Source organism: Amblyomma maculatum, chromosome 1 (genome assembly GCF_055883805.1).
Source record: "Amblyomma maculatum isolate TAMU_Amacu chromosome 1, ASM5588380v1, whole genome shotgun sequence".
Lineage (NCBI taxonomy): Eukaryota > Metazoa > Arthropoda > Arachnida > Ixodida > Ixodidae > Amblyomma > Amblyomma maculatum.
In genome coordinates this window covers 9,534,480-9,555,476 of record NC_139344.1, presented here as the reverse complement: position 1 = coordinate 9,555,476, position 20,997 = coordinate 9,534,480, and the positions used below count along the sequence as shown (strand labels likewise).

The window sequence follows — 20,997 nt, the reverse complement described above, 5'->3', positions numbered from 1 at the left end:
ATACGCTACACAGGGAATCCACAAAAGAGGGAAAATATCCTTGAAGATTCTGGATCTCTTAGCTGACCACGGAGCGGATTAGTTCACGTAGAGCGCTTGGATTGTTCAGATGGTCACATTCAAGTTGGTCTAAGGTGGACCTGGGGCCGTTGGACGGGCTTACTGGCTGGATCGCTGCTGCAGCATTTTTCCATAAGGAAGGCATCAGTCAAGAACGCCGCGACGGTGGTAGGTGGGTTCCTCATGAGGTCGCAGAACGACTGTTCTTTCACCCAACGCATTAGGAGCCGCACTTGCGTGTGTTCTGGCATGAAAGGGTCTGCCCGATAACACAGACGTGTTAAATCCTCGACGTACATTATGACTCTCTTGTTTGCGAGTTGGATGCGAAATTTCAGAGCCCGTTCTGCCTTCTCCAGGGGGTCTCTTCTGGCATATGTCCTTAGGAGCTGACTTCGGAAGCCCGGCCAGGTGGACAGTGTGGCCTCGCGATTCTCTAACCACATCCGGGCCGCGTGCTCAAGGCTGAAATAAACGTTGCGGAGTTTTGCTTTGTCGTCCCACTCGTTAAATGCGGCGACCCGTTCCAACTGAGCCAACCAGTCTTCGGCATATTCGAATTGAATTGGTCACCATGGAATGGCCATGGGATGCGAGGTGTCTGCAGGGTGGCATAGGGATGGGGGGCAGGAGAAGGAGTACTCACGTATGAGTTGGCGGTGACGTTGCCATATCTGTTGGAGTGTTATGCAGGGGTGATCACCCAATAGGAAATGCCTCGCGGTTACAAACCTTGAAGATTACGGCTTGTACGATGCACGGGGTAGGTGGGTCGCAGGTTCAGCCCCAGAAGGAAGAATTGAGGGCACCTCCACCAGTGTCACGGCCCTAAGAGCGTCAGACGAGCGGATGCAGGGCCACGTGCAGGCAGACCGACGAAAAATTCTCCAAGCGTTCACGAAGCGTTCTTCGAACAAGGTCCGGCGCGAGCGCTCTGCAAACGCCAACAATCATTTCATCGTCGTTGCGGCCCAGCGCCGAGACCGCGCGATGCTTGGCACGTGACAATAAATATTTTGACAATTTAGAGGCCGTGGCGACCACTTTACAAAGGACCCTGCGCCTTTTTGTGAAGTAAATTGCCCATAACATTTTCAGAACGATCTCTGCGAGGATACCTTGGTTTCGGCACACCGCTGAAATTTTCCTTCCGTCCGCTATAACTCCAACGATAAAAGAAAACTACGGTTGGAGACCGCGAAGAGAAAGAGGAGGCAGCTGCGAGACACGCGCTGCGTGCTGATGGCAGCCGCCCATCCCTTGCAATCAAGTCGGTGGTGTTCTTCGCTGAGCTCCACCGCCATGTTTCCGGCAAGCAGCCACAAGTCTCCTACCCGGAGATTTCTGCGGATAACTACAACGGATACCGCCTGCAGCGAACAGGTGAGCGCTGGTAGTGGGCGTTTCCTGGTTCCAAACGGCCTTCCTCCGTTTTTTAACCGCAGCGCCCCTTTGCTTTCGCGCACTGGAGGCGGTTCAGTCGTCCTCTTTGACTGCCGGGATTTGCGAGTGGCTGGTAATGCACGTAGATTGGGGGCGCGTAACCATATCCAGGATCTCGGTTTGCTGCAGTACTAGGCTTTACGTGGAGAAGCGGCTGTGAAGGATTGGTATTAGAGTTGGGATAACTCCCGAGGTGGCGGTACCTCCTTCCGATTAAGGACGAACACACATCGTTTTCTATCATACACTTAACGGAACGTCTTATGCTTTTCCTCGTTTGCGGACAAAGTGTATTTGTTGGATAGAATTTTTGATGCCTTTCAGCCTGATTCCTTCCTTGCTGCTTACCTCATGATGTGACGGTACATGCTGTTCGTGGTTCCCGCTCTGATGCGAAAACGTTCATGTCCAATGAGGACGAGAGCTGGTGTCTGCGATCGGTGACTACCCAAGGCACCAAACTTTGATAACGTTATCACGCCATTGTATGATTTCAAAGCACTTCTAAGAGTAGTCGTGTTGTCATGAAGGAACGTAACTTTCTACGAACTTGGAGAAATCAGTCATGGCCATAATCATGACAACGCTTTAAGCCGGGATGAGAAGTAGCATCACTCAGTACTTTACTGGACAACGTACTGTAAGGTACAGAGGCTGTGCAAACATTACGCACAGTCATGATTCAATGTGAGAGTCATGACTAAGAGATAAAGACAAATAACTGACGCAGAACTTTAGTGAACGACGTAATGTAAGAGGCAGAGTTTTAGAAACGTTGCGTACAGTTATGCCTCGCGTTGAGTCAGGACTCATGGTCAGTATGCAATGTAGCAGGACTCAGCACTTCAGAAAATAACATGTTGTAAGCAGCGGAATCCATTCAATGAACAGTCATGGCTCTTGATGCTAAGCGCGACGCAAAAATAATTCAGAAAAGAAAAAGGAGGAAGTTATAACTGTGTATATAATATACGCATTTAGATACGCGTTCACGCGTCACCTTCCACGCAAGTCCTTCAGTGGAGAGGGCGGCGCGTGCGGAGAGGCAAAATCCCGCATCGGTTACACCACCATGCGACACGAGGGGACGCTTTTTAATTTGTGCGCATAAGCAGTTTTAAGAGTCTCTGCCAAGTATTTTTGTTAATGGTCCAATTAAGCTTTTTGTGTTTTCGTCCTACTCTTGACAGGTTGACACTTACCGCTTGTCTTCGTTTTCAATAGCTTGCCGCAGAAGGGTCAGGTTTCACGCTGCCTGGCCGGCCTTGTTTGTTATATCCATTACTATGTTTTAGAATTGTAGAAAAAGTGTGTTAGCCAAGGGCCGAGATTTTCCTGTGGTCCCAAAGTACTTACATCCAGAACTGTGAGAAAGATCTATAACAGTACAGGCGTCCACAAAGTAAGAGGGGCCCGTGTGTGTTACTCCTCAGTAGGGAGTGCCGTGATGCCACGAGCCTTTTCGGCAATCACCGCATTTCTGTGCATAGCCCCGGCTTGCGTTTAAATTCCTAGTGCACAATATATAGGAGGTATTCAAATGGAGTTACGAGCGCCATTTTGAGGCGCAGAACATAGCCTTTGCAACGGAGCCGAAACAGGTGGCGATAAGGCAATCAGATAGGAATGCAGCGTTTCGGTTTGCAACCTGAACCACAAAATGGTGCTCTAGGATTTGGATGAATACTCCCTATGCCATCATTTCGATGGCAGTGCTTCTGATTCGATGCTTTTTAAGAAAGCAGCGTTACTGGCTTCGCGTGCACTGCTGCGATGGCTGCACATTTTACGATGATATTTCCTACTGTTTTACGTGATGCGTGTTTCCGTGCGCCACATGCACAAGATTACGTGTTTACTTACAATCAAAACGATCCACCGACACACTTTCCCTTTAGTGTATGCGTAAACCTGGCAAGCCCAAGATTCAGCGTCCTGTTATACGCGGGCCCAGAAAGGGGGACTAAATTCGGGGCAATATTGTTAAAGAAAGTCATACCCTCGTTTTAGCTATTTTATTCGCTAATTGCAGCGTTCTGCAGGTAGGCTCACCTTATATTGAGTGGGACCCTTTCACGACTTCAACTTTTTTTCTTTTCAGGAGCCCAAGCCTATGTGATCCCTCAGCGTGCTTCACACGCACTCCCTGTTGAGAAAAAGATTCTCGGACTCTATTAGGTTCATATATCGTAGTTGCGAAAAACCTAGCGGGGCCCAAAAGGAAAACGATTGGGAAGTTTTTTAAAAGAAGAATACATTCGAAGAGCAGCTGCGCTAGCCCATATGCACCTCTGACTGTTGCACTGAACGGCGACAGTCAACGGAATGACACTTCAATCAAATAGATGCTGCACTGAAGTGGCACCGTGAGTGTCTTCTCGCACGCCTAATGAAAAGCCAGCCACTCCTTCGCATGAAATAACCACTTATCGCGAATTCAAGACGTGGGGATCTGCGTGACATATTTGTAATATTCCATTTCGCTTACGCTACATAAATCCCCTTTATTTGGTCTCTACTCCCGGTGACGTGCGTTGGGGCGAATGCTGTCGCACTGGTCGCAACAAAAGTACTAAAAAAGGCCACGAGTTTGTCATGATGTTTTTTTTATTTCCAGATGCATATGCACCAGCTTGCTCATTCGCCTACCTTGATAACATTACAAGCTTTTTCGGTGCTAATCTCTTTTAGAGAAAATCCTAATTTGCGTTATTTTTTTTTAATAATATCGATCCGACTGGCCCGGATTCTTTCTTACCCTCCTTTATCCAGTGCGATGACTCAGTGGTTATGGCGCTCGACTGCGGAAACCAAGTACGCGGGATGCATAACCCGGCGGTGGCAGCCGCTTTTCGGTGAAGGCATTCAATAAAAGGCTCGTGAACTGGGCGATGCCAAGGCACGTTAAAGAATAAGTAACACAGAAATCTGGGCGAGTTGGTGAATGTTCGATGTATTAAATAGCGCGAAGAACACAAGGACAGAAGGGGTGACGCAGACAAGCGCTATCTCGCAACTAAGGGTTTTTGCTGATTACACGCAATATATGCATGGCACACGGAAAAAACACAAATCAAAGCAGGTTCCCTCGGGAACTAGTCATGGGTAAAAAAACCAATGGAGCAACACGTTTGTTTTTGTTCCGTGTGCCATGTATATATTGCGTGTAATCAGCAATAAACCTTAGTTGCGAGTTCGCATTTGTCTGCGTCGCCCTTTCTGTCCTTGTGTTCTTCGCATTATTTATTATTTCTTGCATGTTAAAGGACCTTAGGTGGTCGAAATTTCCGAAGCCCTCCGCTAGGGTTCATCCTTCATATCCTTAATCGCTTTGCGACAATCAAACCTAAAATATAAACGAAACCACACCGAACGAACTCGTATTTTTACTCACCTCCTGCTGTATTTGTTATAGACAACGTCACGATGAAATGAACTGAAGTAAAACGAAATTGTTACGACACGTTTGGCTACTCGTTCACTTTAAATGAGTACAGCACGCAGTTTCCGGCATCTAGTGTTCTCGCTGGTAACGGTGAGTCGTGTTTAGGCAAAGAAGAGCGCCAGAAGATATGCCAGTGTGAGCTCTGATTATATTACAGCACTACTATTGATGTCCAATGTGATTGCGTTGAAGAAAAGTGTCATGCGCTTATAATGACACTGAAGTTTCCATAGCACCTGTAATCTGCTTCGTAGGAGGTGATTGCCACTGACCGTGATTAGATCGAGCGCTTGGGCGATTGGGCCTTGTGTTGATTGTAGCTGATAGAGAAAGTCCAATGTTTGTATACGTGGCGAAAAGGGAACGGCGGCACAGATGTCGTAAACATCGTGAAATTGAAAGCGGCTATTTCATCTATTTCACGCGTCAAAACATGGCCTCAGAATCATTATAGAGGCTTGGACCCACTCATGATCACGCCCCTTTTGCTACAATGCTGATGTTGCGAGGTCATGCTCTGGGTCTTTACATACTGCCAACTTGTGCCGGCTGCCTTACACGTCTGTGCATTTGCGCAAATCCTCTGCGAGGACTTGAACAACATTTGGTCGTAGGCTGTCTCTGTTGACTGATTGAATATCCCAGTGCATGTGATTCTTGTACACAACAACTGGCAATGGTGGAAATCAGCAGTGTTGCTTTTTATTTTCTCTTTGCGCAGGACGCGGAAGGTTTCTTGGGCGCCCCAGACGAAACAATTGAGTCCACGTGCGCCTTCACAGCCAGCATCCCAGCCTTGAATATTCCAGACCTCTCCAAAGCCGGTGAGGCTGTCTGCGGATTGCCAGGGATCAGCCTAGGCTTGGGTGTTCCAGGCGGTCTTGGAGCCAGTGAGGCCGAATTCAAGTCAGCCGACAAGAGCTCCGCCTCGGGCATTGCGAATCCTATTACCTGCCTGCTCAGTGAGCAAGCCAAACCCAAGCTGGCGATGGAGGTGCGTACGCGTCTGGGTTGATACATTTTTTTCGAGCAAGTGAAGGGGTTTCGCTTGATCGTATCAACCACTACAGGCCTTGTGAATAAATCAGCTGCATATGCGAGACCTTCCAGGTATTATCTCAGTAACAGTATTGCGGGATGCGGAAGACCGTGGCAGACCTGCGTTCCACGTCGCCTAAAGGCACAGACGCAGAATCTCGTTGCTTGATTTAGTTATTTACCCTCACTTTTATCTTACCCCACCCGTTAACATATTGGAACATGCACGGGGTGCCAGTTTTATAGCTTTTACAGAGAAATATCGTGCGTTGAGCGTGGGCGCCAACGATTATTGCCGCCCAAGAAGACTGCTGGTCATAAGGCGGCGATTTTAGGAGTAGGGTAAAAGGCGTGTACTAATCATGCATTTTGCCCTCTATGCTTCTTCTGGCGCGCTTCACAGGCGTGGCTCTCAGTTTTCACTTTAGATAGACTAAATGTCGCAACGCTCTAAATGCCAATATACTATACTATGACCTCAAACGCGGCTCGAAAGTCAAGGCAAACAAAGAAACGAGGGGATCGAGCGAATTATTATACAAGTGAACGGAACGTCTTGACAACCGGTGCAGATCATGGCGATGGTAGGTAGCAGCAGGGAGGGCCCAGGCACTGATTGGTCGTAGGGTTGTGTGACGTCACGCGCCACTCGGACACTTCCCATTTGGCAGAAGCAGTGAGGGGATATAGAACTCTCAGGGGTTCTTGCACACAGAGTCAGACATATGCAACCCTTTGCGATGCAGGCACTTTCGTGCGATATCATTGAGAAGGGCTTTATATCTATGCCCGGTGGTCTTTCACCTAATATGGTTGCTCACAGCTGCACGATAAGGAGTATGCGTGAGATAACACGGACACACTTAAATGATTAGTGATTAAGTGTTTTGCTGAGTACATTTACACCAAGATCCGCACGGGGAGCCACGGATGGATATCTTTAACACTGTCGCGTTGGCACTCTTGTAGCTTTCACGAAGGCTCCCAGGTCAGTGGATTCCACGAAGGCTTGCCTGGTCAAGCGTTAGTTTAGGTGCAAACAATATTTGACCACGTCAATGAGTAGTAATTATCTTTCGGGCGCTTATGGGTTGGTTGTTTGCGGTGAGGCTAACGGGGCAAGCCGACCAATTTTAAACGCGCAGCTTATGACATAATGATTGCATGTGGGTTTGGGACGTCTTTATTTTCTTCCGGCCCATATTATCGGGGGTCATTTAGATGAATGATGACTCAAGCAGAAAGCACATTGTCATGCAACCCGATAGGTAGGCTACAAATGAAGATTGCAGAACTTCCTTCATATGTATTAAGGTCTGCGCCTCCGGAGTCCGGACACTACCTGCGGGTGTAACAACCTACTCTGCACAAATGGCTGAGCCCCTGCAAGCTGTAGGCTATCCAACATCTCTAAATCTTTGTGGCCAATCGTTGATATTAGAAGGTATTCAGTCTACAACCTTGGACGTTAACAGCTTATTATATCATCTTGCATTGAGAAACTGTCAGACTTGCAGTCAATTTTTCCGTGCTTGCTGAAAAGGTGGCAGTTTTGGCGCCAAATGAATTGCGCTCAGCGGACCACGTGAAAAAAGAAAGTCTGCTGAGGCAGTCTCAATGCTATCGCTTGAGACGGGCAATTTGTTCCGGTTTACGACTGTTTTGCTTCTGTTTTTTATTTAACAATAGTCTTCTCGTTGTGCAATTGGAGCGCCACATTTATTCTCTTCAAAGATGATGGCTTGCGCAGCGTGGGTTCGCTGTACAGCGGCTATAGCCTGCGTGGGTTAAGTGAGCGCTCTTAGCTATCTGGCATAGAGCATTTTGATTTGGCTTCCGTAATATCGCTCGCACCACCCCCGTATGTCACAGCCTCTTCCGGTGTGCGAACCCTCCCACCATCTCTGTCTCTCTCTCTCTGAAGAAAGAAAAGCAGTCGCAAATCGGAAGAACGAGCCAATCTGTGATGATGATGATGATGATGATGATGATGATGATGATGATGATGATGATGATGATGATGATGATAGGGAGACTGCCTCAGCTGGATATTGTTGCGCGCGCTCCGCTGTTCGCATTTCATTTTAAGGCTTAGGAAAAAAGTATTTTACTGCATTTTACAAAGAACACATTTCATTTCATCCAGCATTCCTTTAAAGCAAACAATACCTCGTCAATTTTTCTCTGCTTTGTGCTTCCTAAAAAAAAGCAATTCTTTTGAATCAATTATGAATATAGGTCTAGGTACTTCATACATCAAATCATCTAAACTTGTGTTTGGCGCTTCATAGCCATAAGTGCTTATGCGTCATAAAACTCTATATAACTAACATTTGGCGTGCATATTACATACAGGATTGGCGGAAGCAGTGTGATAAAACGAGGACAAACCCACAAGCTGGCTGGCCAGCATCCTCCTCGTCATTTTCACTATCATCCTTATCAGCGACACAGCTAAGCCGCCCATAGGCGGCGCGTCTTGGCTTTTCCAATGCCCAGTGATTTATGCTGCAGCACGAATGCCTCCACTTTGAGTCTAGGAGACCACTGTGATCAAATTTGACCAGCATTTACCCTATTATTATGAACGAGCTTTTTAGCTTGGTACCATACTCAGCCAGGTTGAAAGTGGTCCGTTTTGGTTTCGGTGCACCTGTACACAGGTTACTGTAACAAGCCTAACGGATTCTGCAGCCGAGGAATCCCAATGATAAGGTTTTTATATCCATTCCATATCGACGCATACGGAATGGCGGCTAATACCTTGCGATTGGCCACCCTCGGCTGCAAAATATATTTGAATACTTTCCACGAATTGGCACAGGTAGCAATAGGGGAAAGCTCTGGGCTTACCAGTTTTAGTTGAGCCTGCAATTCGTCTTTACAGGCTAACGGCTCATGCGTTCGTGAGAACGACACAATTTCTTTGCCAACGTCCCGATTCGATTTAACGTCCGAATTCTTTCATTGAATTTGTCGTCCACCGCCCTTACGTGCACGTTCTACCGGGAAAATCAGCAAAGGGATATGGTCGCTTTCCTCGTACTCAGCTGCGCCCTGTAATATCAGCTCGACCGCCCTTAGTTTATGGAAATGCTTGGAGGCGGCTCTCATTAGAAGGAATATTTATCCGGGTAAAAATAAAACAAAACACTTTTGGTGGCGGTGGGTGGTTTGAATTTTATTTTCCAGAGTCTTCATTATGATACTTGTGGTAATTACATAAATGGAGGCATCCATGACAGTACTGGGTTTCTGCGAGTAGATCTCATAGCGATACTTAAAATTTGTATTGCTGAGACAGAATCGGGGTAAACCGCAAAAGTCGTGGACGGGAAAGACCGCGTGGTTGGTGAGAGCGGTGCCACTTTGAATGCTCGTTTTTCGCACAGAGACTGCTATTTTCACGGGTGCGTATTTTTTCACTTGAGCTGTGTTTTAGCTTATTGGTATGATTGCATAGGCAGATGATGCTGCGCGTTATGAAGAGGGCGAAGCTGTCCTGTTCACTTTTGTGTTCATCGTCATGTTTTCGCTCTGCTACCTCTAGTCATCTGCTACGTTTTCAACAACGTCGCAAGAATTGGCCGCGTGTGTGGCCGTTTTTCAAGCGAAATGTCTTAATCGACTCTGCACTTCAAAGGTTGTAGACCTTAGACTTCAAGAAATCCAGGATTGGCCACAACAAATCTCTCGGCTTGTGCACTATGCGTACCCTGTAAATTATGTGGCCTGAACCACTTGTCCACAGTGAGTGCTGGTATAAGTAGGTACCATCAGGGGGCATATCTCCGCAGTCAGCGAAGCCATGCAAACCATAGGAGTTAGTTTTTTTAACTTGTGCCGTTGACCTGAATTGATACTGTAATCGTATTCTAGATTAAATATAATGAAGCAGATAGAAAGCGGAACAAAACCAACACTACGCTCATGGGACAGGAACCCATGGCCTCCGACATGTCTCATAGCCATTAGTCGCTTCGGGACGTTAAACGTTATAAATTAAACTGAAATTTCGCAGCGGTGTAGATTGTATAGGTGCCCTGCTGATATAACTTGGCCCGGCATAGAGCCGCCAGAGGGCCACCCGTGGACAACGCCACATCTGATTGCAGCCTGTAGCTCGGAAATTTCCCCGTGTCCTTTGTTCACTATAGGCACGGGTTTAATTAAGGGAGACCGGGGTGTTGTGGTGTACAGTACTCTCCAGGCACTCAGTTCTTTGTCACCACACAAGTATCTGTCTGTGCGTGCGGATGGTGAAGCGATATATTTGCACCAGCACGGATGGTTCGTTTATCTATTCCCCGTCCGTGACTTTGACAAAGCGAATCCATGTGAAAAAAACAAGTTTTTCGTGGCATTTAGTAAAAGTTTATCTTCGTGATTGAACTAAGATACAATGAACATCTGTAGGGAGATTTTAAATTAGAGGACCATTTACATTATTAGTATTTTTATTAGCCTCTATTAGCGTTTCAAAGGAAAAAGGCGTCTGCAGTCAAAGGGTGAGTGTTAGGGATAGGGAAAGTCTCAAGGTTTTGGTACCTCCTCCTGTTTAAGGAAGAAGATGCATCGTTTTCTATTGGTAGCTACTAAAACTTGCTGTGGATTTTTGTCTTGCTTTGGTAGAAAGCGTTTATTTTCCGTGCCAAGACATGGCTACCGCTCAGGCTGGTTCCTGTGTTTGTAGTTTGTGGTGAAGTGGTGGTTTTGCGTCGCATGTTTTTCACGTTGAACGGTGTAAGGGTAAAACAAGTATCTTTCATGAGCAATAAACCTGGCGTCCACGTGAGTGACCGTCCATGCAACGAAATTCGGATAACGTCACCACGCTGCCGTAAGATGTCAAAGCACATGTTAGAGTATATGCATAGTCATGATTGACGAAACCTAACCTTCTACGACCAGAAAGAAAAACATCATGGTCATAATCAAGACTCCACTTAAAGACAGGAGGCAAGCAGCATGACTCAGCACTTTCCTGGCTAACGTACTGTAAGGTGCTGTGTCTGCTCAAACATTACTCATATTCATTCCTCATTTGCATAGTGTAGTATCGCCATGGCAACCAGCGGTGCGGCAAGGAACAGAAGCTACGCCGGTCAGCAAGAGAGCAAAACCTCGGTTTATTTTCGAAGTAGGCTCGCCCTTTATGGGCATGGGTCACGTGAGAAAGGGTAAGGGAAAACGAGAGAGCGGGGATAGCGGCTGCCGTTCCGAACACTGACTCCGAACGCTGACGCGTGCGTAACGGAAAAAAATGTTGAACAGAATATGCTACACTTCTTTCTCCTTTAAATTGAAACGCTGCACCGGTCTGCGTGTCCTCGTAGAACGCCTAAGGGCTTGTTCGGGGTTTCTTGTGGCTTCCTCTGTCTGTGCTGGCTCGGTCGTAAGCTGACCTGGAGAACCGACGCGGGGGAACTGTTTAGGAGAGTTCGAGCCGCTGGGAATGCAGAGCGTAGGAGTAGTATGGTCTGCAGTCGTTGGCGAGCTAACTGGGGGGTATTGCTCGCTCACATGACTTTCGAGCTGGTGATCATCCTATGTACAGCCTCACTGCAAACGAACTTGCTCTGCATGTCGCCGGGCCAGGTCCATCGGGGTTGACACCGTGCCCATCCTGGAACCGGACGCCGTCGTGAGCCGTCCCGATATCCACTTGTCCACCCTATCGTTGTTCCGCACGTAAACATTTGACTCCGGCAGTAGTGTCCAGGCATCTTGACCCTGCGGTGGTTCTGCAAGCGTCGAAGGAAAACACGACTCCAGCCGGAATCGTAGTTGGTAACCCAAAAGCATCTCCGCGGGGAATTTTCAACTTTTCTACGGAGTTCTACGGTAGTTGAATAACAGTTCTCAAAGCTCTTTCTGCGGCTCCATTCGACTTCGGGTGGTAGGGGGCACACCGTAGATGCACTATATTATTTTTTTTTTTTTGCAAATGTAACAAATTCCTGGCTGGTGAATTTCGTACCATTGTCAAAGACTAACGTTCGTGGGACTCCGAATTTACTAAAAATTGAACGCAGGCAGTTAACAGTTCTTTCAGCTGTTGGCATGCACCTGTAGTATGGCTTCAATCCATATTGTATGAGAGTCGACCACTACCAGGATCATTTTTCCTGCGATTGGACATGCAAAAGCCACAAGAATATGTGACCAGTTTTCGTTGGTGGATGGCCAATTAACTGGCGGAGCGGCCGTTGGCATCGGCAGGTTCTGGATGCAGTTCAGACAAGTAGCTGATATTTCCTCAATGTCCTTATGCAACCCTGGCCACCAAAGTAGAGAACGTGACACTGCTCTCATAGCCGACGATCCCTGGTGCGTCTCATGCAGAAGGCGCAACACCCTTGTGCGAGCTTCTTTCGGTATTACCACACTTTTTCCCCAGTAGACTAGCTCATGCGCCACTGACAATTCCAGCTTCCGGTCATAGAATGGCAGTATGAAATGCATGGGTAATGGGTTTGCGGTTCTGGGCCACCCGTTCATAACGTAACATTTAACCTCAGTCAAAACTGGGTCTTCGGCTGTCCAGGCAATGAGCTCACGTGTTGTCACAGCACCGTCGTCCAATCTTTGCAGTTATAAGACGTAATCTGGAGGTTCACCATCCGCGACCGGTTCCGGAGCTCGTTGTGGTAGGCGGCTCAGGGCGTCGAATTTGAGCATCTGCTTTCCCAAAAAATGAGAGGTAGTGCCTCGTTCTAGTTGGGAATAGTTCCGTTCAGCTCATGTTATTGTTCTAGAACGGCACCCAATTGGCCTATGAACGTACTCGAGTGCGGAACAAAATTGCTCCCACACCCTGAGGGGATGCGTCGCATTCCAATTTCAATTCCTTTTTCGTATCGAAAGGCACAAGAACCTGGGCAGCCTTAAACCTTTGTTTAGCCTCATTTAATGCGGATTCCTGTTCCTCTTTCCAGCGATAGCGTGCATTCTTTTCCAATAGCTGATATAACGGGATATGAGTAGTCGAGATGTTAGGCAGGAACGTGGCTTAAAACGTCAGCATTCCGAGAAATGCACGTAGTTCCGCGGGTTGGTTCCTCTAAAATCGCCTCAACATTATTTTTTATCGGGTGAAGACCGTCTCGGTCAATTTGGTGCCCCAGATAAAATACAGCCGGTCTGCCCAGTTCGCACTTATCGCATCTAAGTTTCACTCTGCCTTCTCGCAAGTGTTGGAGGAAGCTTCTTAATCGCTCACCGTTATCGTTTCTTCTTTCTGAGACAAGCACGTCGCATAAATAAGCTTGTACGCCCAGATAGCGTGCCAGCACCTCATCAATCTTTTTCTGGAAAGTTGCCGGTGTCGATGCTATTCCGAACGGTAGCCTATTAAAACAGAAAAGCCCTTTATGCGTGTTAATGACGCAGACTTTCTTTGCGGCTTCGTCAAGTGGTATTTGGTTGTATATGCATCTCGCAGGTCCAGAGTGCTGAAACAGTCACCATCACTTAAACGGGCAAACATGTCATCAATAACGGGCAATGGATATTGCTTGGTGGCACAAGCTGGATTCAAAGTGGCTTTAAAATCGCCTCAGATTTAGACCGTGCCGTTCTTTTAGCACACCTACAATTGGTGTTGGCCATTTTGAATGCTTCAGTGGCGACAGCACGCCTATAGAAACTAGCCTGTACAACTCCAGTGTCACTTTATCGCGTAAAGCAAGGCCTTGCCTTACAAAATCTGAGAATGAATCCCTCTTTAAGGTGCAGACTAGTGGGGGTCCCATTAATTAGGCCTAGATCGGAAGAAAAGACATCCTGGTAGTCTTCTAAAATGCTTTTGATGCGGCAGCTACTTTTGCGGTATTCCGGCGAGACGCCTTGGGCTCCTATCTGCAAGATTGGAGCTCCTTCGCTGTTGAGTAGACTAAGCAAGTCTCGCCCACAGAGGCTCGGTCCCACACAATCTAACACAGTTAAAGGGCAGACAACGGACGCCATTTGGTAGCGGACGCGTAACTGAAGTTCTCCCAGGACATTGAGAACTTAGGGAAGCGGCCTGCGTAGCAGGAAAACTTCATGTTTGATGCCTTCAGACTTGGCCACAGCTTGCAGTACTTCTCTTAGAGTTCGCGTGGGATGACGCAAATTGGCGATCGAATATCTACCTCCATTCTCAATTCCACCCCCCCCCCCCCTTAAGCGGAGGACGGCGAAAGCCTACCCTTCTCCTACGTTTGCCTCTCATCGTTTGCCACAATTGCAGCCATTTCAAGTCGTCGTTTGATATATTGGTCGTTTCCCAGTCATGATAAGTCTGACTGCGTAGTCATTATAGTCCTTACTGCTCATAACTAAGCAGGTTACTCATTTAGAATTAGTAGTGGTCATTACAAGTCGCCGTTTGACATATTGGTCATTTCGTAGTCATTAGCAGTAATGATGAGTCATGCCTAGCTATTATAGTCACTAACACACACCGCTCAGCATTTTTACTCATTTCTAATCATTTGCGGTCATTACATGTCGTAGTTTGACATACTGGTCATTACAAATCATTTTAGTCATTATTAATCATTATTAGTCATAGCATTAGTCATTACCTCCATCAATGTCTATTTATAACTTTTATTGATTACCTATCACCATAAATCATTTTCATTCTTAATCTCCCTCCTTGCATGTCATGTCCGCTTTTTGCGACTGACATACCAGCGCACAGATGCGACACACAGATTACAGGCACAGCTTCTGCGCACAAATTTTCACTCCGTGAGCCTAGAACGGCTTTCGCCTTAAAAAACAAACGCGTCCCGTCTCAACATTAGCGTGCTTGCACACGCGCACACAAAAAGTTTGCATTGACCACGCATACGGGAGGCGAACGCGTCCAGAAAGGAAGCAAACCGCGCGCTCAGAGCCGGCGACCCCGGCAACGACGTGTCCCCGAACAGTGGCGCCCTCAGCAGAAATAGCGGGCGCAACTGTAAACTCTCCAAGGACGCGCTTATCCATTGACGGCGGCGCGACGCAGCAGGTCGCACCCAGTGCGCTTCCATCGAGCGGCCGTGATACTACCGTTCTTGCTGACGAAATTGCTGTCTTGTGCTCGTCTTGCTCTCCGGGCTACCTACTGTGTACCTTCTAACGCGGCGTAGATGTCATGTACGCCTTTCTCATTTCTACTCCGCATAAACCCGAGCTTCTCCACCGCAACCATAACCCCCTACGCTCCCTCCGTCTTTTTGATACACTTCCGTCGTCACCAAATGCATTGTACTTTGCTTCCTTTTACATGCACCCAAGAACGTGCATCCCCTCTACCGCACTGTCGGCGCCTGCCTCTCGGTAACCCACCTTCGGCGGCGTGCGTGTGGTCACTCGGCGCTGCACGAGTCTCGGGCCTCCAAAAGGCTCATGCTTGCCGGGTTGCCCATGCACTCGCCCTAAAAAGTTCCTATACTTTGTACCTTACGTTCTTTTCACCCAGACTCAAAACACACGGCCGGCTTAACCACGAATACGCTTAACCGAGGTTACCGAAATTAACCACGGCTAACCGCCAATCGCGGTTAGCTGTGCTTACACAGCTCGCCGTCGTCGGTTACGGCCGCCATTGCCCGTAAAATACAACCGAAGCGACGCGGTGATCTGCGGAAGAAAGCAGCATTTACAAATATCTTATTTATAACGTAGTTTCAGGAGTGCCGTCCGACAAGGCGTCAACAACGCGGTCAAGCCCTGCACGATGGCAACACCTCATCGACCACCGTAAACACCGCCGCGTTGGCCCCTCCTCCCGCACACCGTATGCGAACGTGACTCGCTATCGCCGACGTCAGAAATAAAGTGTGTTAAATTTATTGCCATCTGGAATACTGAGCCGAATATCAGGATTGAATCACTCTTGAGGATCACTGACAAGCGGCGAATTGCTGACAAGACCGATAACCGCGATAGTATCAAGTTTCTGCTCAAGCCAGCTGCCGCCGGTGCATTGCGGCTCACCGCTCTTCTTATACTAGCTCTGCGATTAATGCGTCGCTAAAGCTAATCATATCGCTATTTTACGGCGGCACAATAGGATTCACAATAAGGAAATTTCATGAGTACATGATTTCGACAGCGTTGGTCAGTTCTAAAGCACCGACCGCCGCGGCTTCGAAGATAAATAATTTAGGCCTATCGACTATAGGGGCGTTACGCACCCCGCCGTCGTTCGCCACGATCGCACGCTAGCTTCACCGCCGCGGTAAGTGTAACGTACCTCAGCCTGCTCGCAGCATCCCGCGCTGCAAGCCTTGCGAACTTGTGCACTTTCTTGATAAAGCTGAGACCGGGCATTTTTTGACATTCCGTGCTCAGCACCAAGCCGCGCAAACGACACTGCAGACACAGGACGTGGCTTCAGTGCGCAGACGCTTGGCTGTATAGGCCGTAACCGAAGACACCGGGCGGCACAATAGACACCGCCAATCAATACGGGCAAACGAGTACACTGTTGAAGCAGACACGCTCGTATGCTTCGCGCACTCGGGTACCGACGAGCAGCCTCCGCCAACAGACGAGCAGCCTCCGCCATAACCTCGGTTAACGACGCAAACCAAGGTCGCCAAACTGTTTCCGATAACCGCGGTTAGAGGTATAACCATGGTTTGGTCTGCCGTGTAAATGGGCTAATCACGGTTTCGCGTAACCACAGTTCTGCTAACCATGGTTAACTCTGCCCCGTGTAAAGAGGGTATTATTGGGCATCTACACCTCCCTACATCATCTTTACCACTAAGCTCTTTTCCACAGGCTGTTTTCTTCCTCTCCGCTGTCTTATCAATCAATACCATGTCTCCCAGCTTGCTTGGTTTTTTCTTACCGGTCAATGTCAGTTATTACTGGGTCAGGTAGGTATCCGTCCCATTCCCGCTTCCACTACTACCCCTCCCTATCACGTTCCGGCTCCTAACCTTCGTATCCTCCATTTCCCGTCCGTTATGTTTCTCGTCCACCATGCCGGTCGTCGTCACGCGGCCGCAGAGAACCATTCTCCGCTCCTCGCTACTCAGACAGTGGCCTACACGGATGCGTCCTTTGTGGTTCCTCGAGGATTCGTGGCTGCGCTCTGTACTATCCTCATCTGTTAGCATCTTAAACCCACACCAGCGGCCCATTTTCTCCCCGACGGACACACTGTCCTTCGAGAGCCTACATGGCCTGAAGTCATTTGCCCTTTTTCCCACTCTCCCGGAATAGTCTTCAATTCACAAGACGCTCTCCACCACATAAAGAAGCGCACCCTTTTCCTTCAACAATACATTGAACGAGTGGTCTTTCCATTAGAGCCTCCGCCCCCCCCCCCCCCCGCACACACACACAAGCTTACACCCCAGCCCGCCTTTTCCTTTATCGCTATCTGTAACTCTCCCAACTGCCCCTCAACGTCCGCGAAATGTCCCACTTCCTATTCTACTGCCCGGGTGCTCAGCATTCGGGTCCTATTTGTGTCTCTCCCTTCCTATTACAGCCTGCCTGCCATGGCCCTGAAGGGAAAAGCAGCGTCGACTAATTGTTCAGACTGTCGGCATGCTCGGCCTGTAAACTTTGGCCGTATAGCTTTTTATACTACTACTACTACTACTACTACTACTACTACTACTACTACTACTACTACTACTACTACTACTACTACTACTACTACTACTACTGCTAATACTACTTGTACTACTACTACTTGTACTACTACTACTTGTACTATTACTACTTGTACTACTACTACTTGTACTATTACTACTTGATACTACTACTACTACTACTTGTACTACTACTACTAGTTTAGTTTCAAGTTTCTGTGGTAGTTGCTGCGCATTATCTAACGCAACCGGTTCGTACCGCAGGAACCTATTAGCATATGCGTATATTACTTTTGAATTTTCGAGCCAGACGACCACTTGCTATGTTTCACATTTCATAAAAGCTATTTTCCCTCGTTCTTATTATAATTTTTTTATTCGTGCAACAGGAACTGCAGGACAGAGTCCAAGCGCTAGAAGGATTCCGGAATTACATCTTCGCAATTCAAGACATCCAGCAGACGATGCAAAGTAGCTCGGAACGGCCGCCCCAGGTCAGGTTGTTATCCACCATCAAGGAGCCTCCCAAGCCTGCGTCCGCGTGTCGAAGCGATTCCCGTGCGCCCTTGGGCGGGGCCGAGTCAAACTCGCGGACTGTGAATGCCAAGCCCCGGCGACACAAAGACGGAACATTGATGACAGCGGTGTGCGGCCGTGTCAGAGCCAAAAGCGCAGGTGTCGGTACCGGCGAGCCCGGTCAGGGCGTCGCCGCCAAGCCTACTACAGTAGCTAGTCTTTCTTCCAAAGGGGATACCGCCTCCGCTATCTTGGAGAGCGACAAGCAGGACAGCGGACTGGATTCTGACTGCCGCGATCACGGCTCGCGCGAGTCCACGCTCGCCCCCAAGGACGAGCTGCTCGCGCTGCTGGACATCATCGACGAGCTCAGCGTGCAACTCAAAGAGCGCGTCCGCCAAATGGAGAAGGCCACGGGCTGGGACTCTGTGCAGAGGGGCAACAGCCGCAGCGAGGTGCTCGAGTTCCACAAGAAGGAACTGCAAGCCCGGCTGAACGAGATCGAGGTCGAACGAACCAAACACCGCAAAGTAGTGCGCCAACTTCAGACCACCATTCACCGCATGGAGGGCGAGAAGGTTGCTTGCTAGGAGAAGCTGCAGGCCTCGCTCACCGAGAAGAAAGAGCTCGAGAAGAAGGTGCACAGCCTGCACATGCAGTACGTGCGTGGAGGCCCCAGCTCGCTGCCGCTTGCCAAGCCGGAGGCGGCCGAGGCGTGGCCATCGACGAGCCTGCATAGCCTGGGCGCCCAGAAGCTGGCCGGCGAATGCGCCAAGGGCATAACGTCGGAGGAAGGCAAGGCCAAGGTCTCCACCATTCTCAAGGAGTCCATCCTACTGGAGCTAAAAAAGCTGCTCTTGCTGCACACCTTGGAGAACCAGGCACTCCGAGAAAAGGCGAATGAGGTCGAGCAACATTGGTTCAGTAAGCTCTCCGAGTGGAAGACAACCGAAGCTTCTATGCGAACCGACATCCAGCACTTAATCCAGGAGCGCGAACAGTATCTGCACGCGGTGAGGAGGTACCAAAGAGACATGGCAATCTTGCAGGCAAAGTATAAGGAGTTGGAGTTGACTGTATGGGCGCTGGACAACCCCGAAGACCAGAGAGCTTGCCGGCGAGACGAGGATCTGCAGCCTGGCGGAAACCGCTTTTTTCGTCCCGTTAATCCGGCCTCGTCGCGATCCTCTCTCGGGAACTTTCCTTTCGACGACTCCAGCAGCAAGACGCAGAGCCTGCCTCCAATGCTGCTTAATCAGGCGAAACACAGCCTCTTGCTCTCGCGCAGGGGAGCCTACGCTACTGATTTCAGGCGCAACTCGCTCGCAGAGAACTCTCTTGAAGAAGCTGGCTTCAGCAACGAAGCCATGGCCTACGAGCTAGTTGATCCCAGGCACGAAAAGCGCACGTCTTTCAGCGAGCCGCATCCACCACAGGCGCAGAAGACGTTCGGCCCATTTTGGCAAGATCGGCGCCTTGGAGCTGCAGTGATGCCGAGCGACGCTGTACGCCTCATAAATCTCGAGGACGACCGGGAAGAGGAGGCCAAGTCTGGTCCGCAGTCCAACATTGAGATGATCTGCAATGAGTTCGACCCCTTATCCGAAGCAGAGAGACAGTGCGCGAGTAAGCAATTGGACTTTGAGGATTCGCTGGATCTCTCCAGTCCCTTGAAGCCTACCCGAGTCAGCGCACTAAACGCACCTAGGCCGAGCCGTAGCGGCCTGACTTACTTCACCCGGCGGCAGCTCGAAGGTAGCTCTGGACCAGAAGCACAGGACTTTCGGAAAGACTAAAAACTAGCCGTGTGGGGCACCTCATGTGTGTAGGCATCCAGTGCCGATTCCGCAATATCGTGTGTGATGTCTTTTGCTTCAGGAGATCGTTTGCACATGCTGCTGGGTATCGTATGCCGCGCGCTTTGGTTGCGGTTGTGATTACGATACACCTAAGCAGGCACCGCCAGTGTGTGCTTCGAGCACTTTTTTTTTCTGTATATATGTATCATAGTGTGTGAAGCGTGTAGTTTTAAGAAATTTTAAATTTGCCATGTGTCCCCAGTTCCAGCTATGTTTTCGTGTACGCTGAAACGAATTTGACCAAGCTTTCTCTGCAGGCTTTTGAAGTAACTCTGCGAGAGAACAGTACACCGCCAACAGCAACCTGCATAATTGCGTTAAGCTAACTGTGTCGTCAAGAGCAGAGTTCCGGATGCTTTAAAAAAGCGGCGTGGTTAGGATTTTAGTGCGTCATTCGAACGTCAAACATGACATGTATGCCTAATTTGTCACAATCGTTGCAGTTAAGGCACCGTGACGTTTTTATACACAGTGGGAACCTTATATAGCCGTTCACATTTGGCACAAGCTGGGTAACATTGTTCCTTTTTGAACAAAGCTCTCTCTGCAGGGTTAGCTCTGCGGCATTGAAAACAACTACAGCGTTGCATCCGTGCAGTGCAATACCACCTGTACACGGGCCTAGTCCGAGCTTTGCCCTCAATTAAGCTGCACCCGTTCGGAGGCGTATTGCGTATCAGGATACGCCTATATCCGATTTCAGGGGTTATCGCAGCTTTCCAAAGTAATAAATGTCCCCCGCCGCAAGTCCGCGTTCCAGGTCGTGTCATTTGCCATTCGTATCAAGTTAGTGTAACCAGTCGCGACTTGTTGCTACCTTACGCTTTTAAATTTGGGGCATGTTCTGATAATGGGATGAATTGTAAGTAGGAATTGAATGCACTTGGAATTGGGACCACTGCGCAAAAAACAAAACAAAAAAGAACAACAACAAACAAACAAAAGACCAGTTTTACTCAACTCGGGCACGGCACTGACCACTCCTGACGAGGTTGGAGTGCATGACCTGCTGGTTGCTGCTGATGGCTGCGCTTCCCGAGAAGCT

General features: G+C 48.7%; 1 pseudogene; it reads left to right on the top strand.

The window, feature by feature from the left end:
* Positions 1–1,362: 1,362 nt before the first annotated feature.
* Positions 1,363–19,896, top strand: LOC146201622 (uncharacterized; annotated as a pseudogene).
* The last annotated feature ends 1,101 nt before the right edge of the window (positions 19,897–20,997 follow it).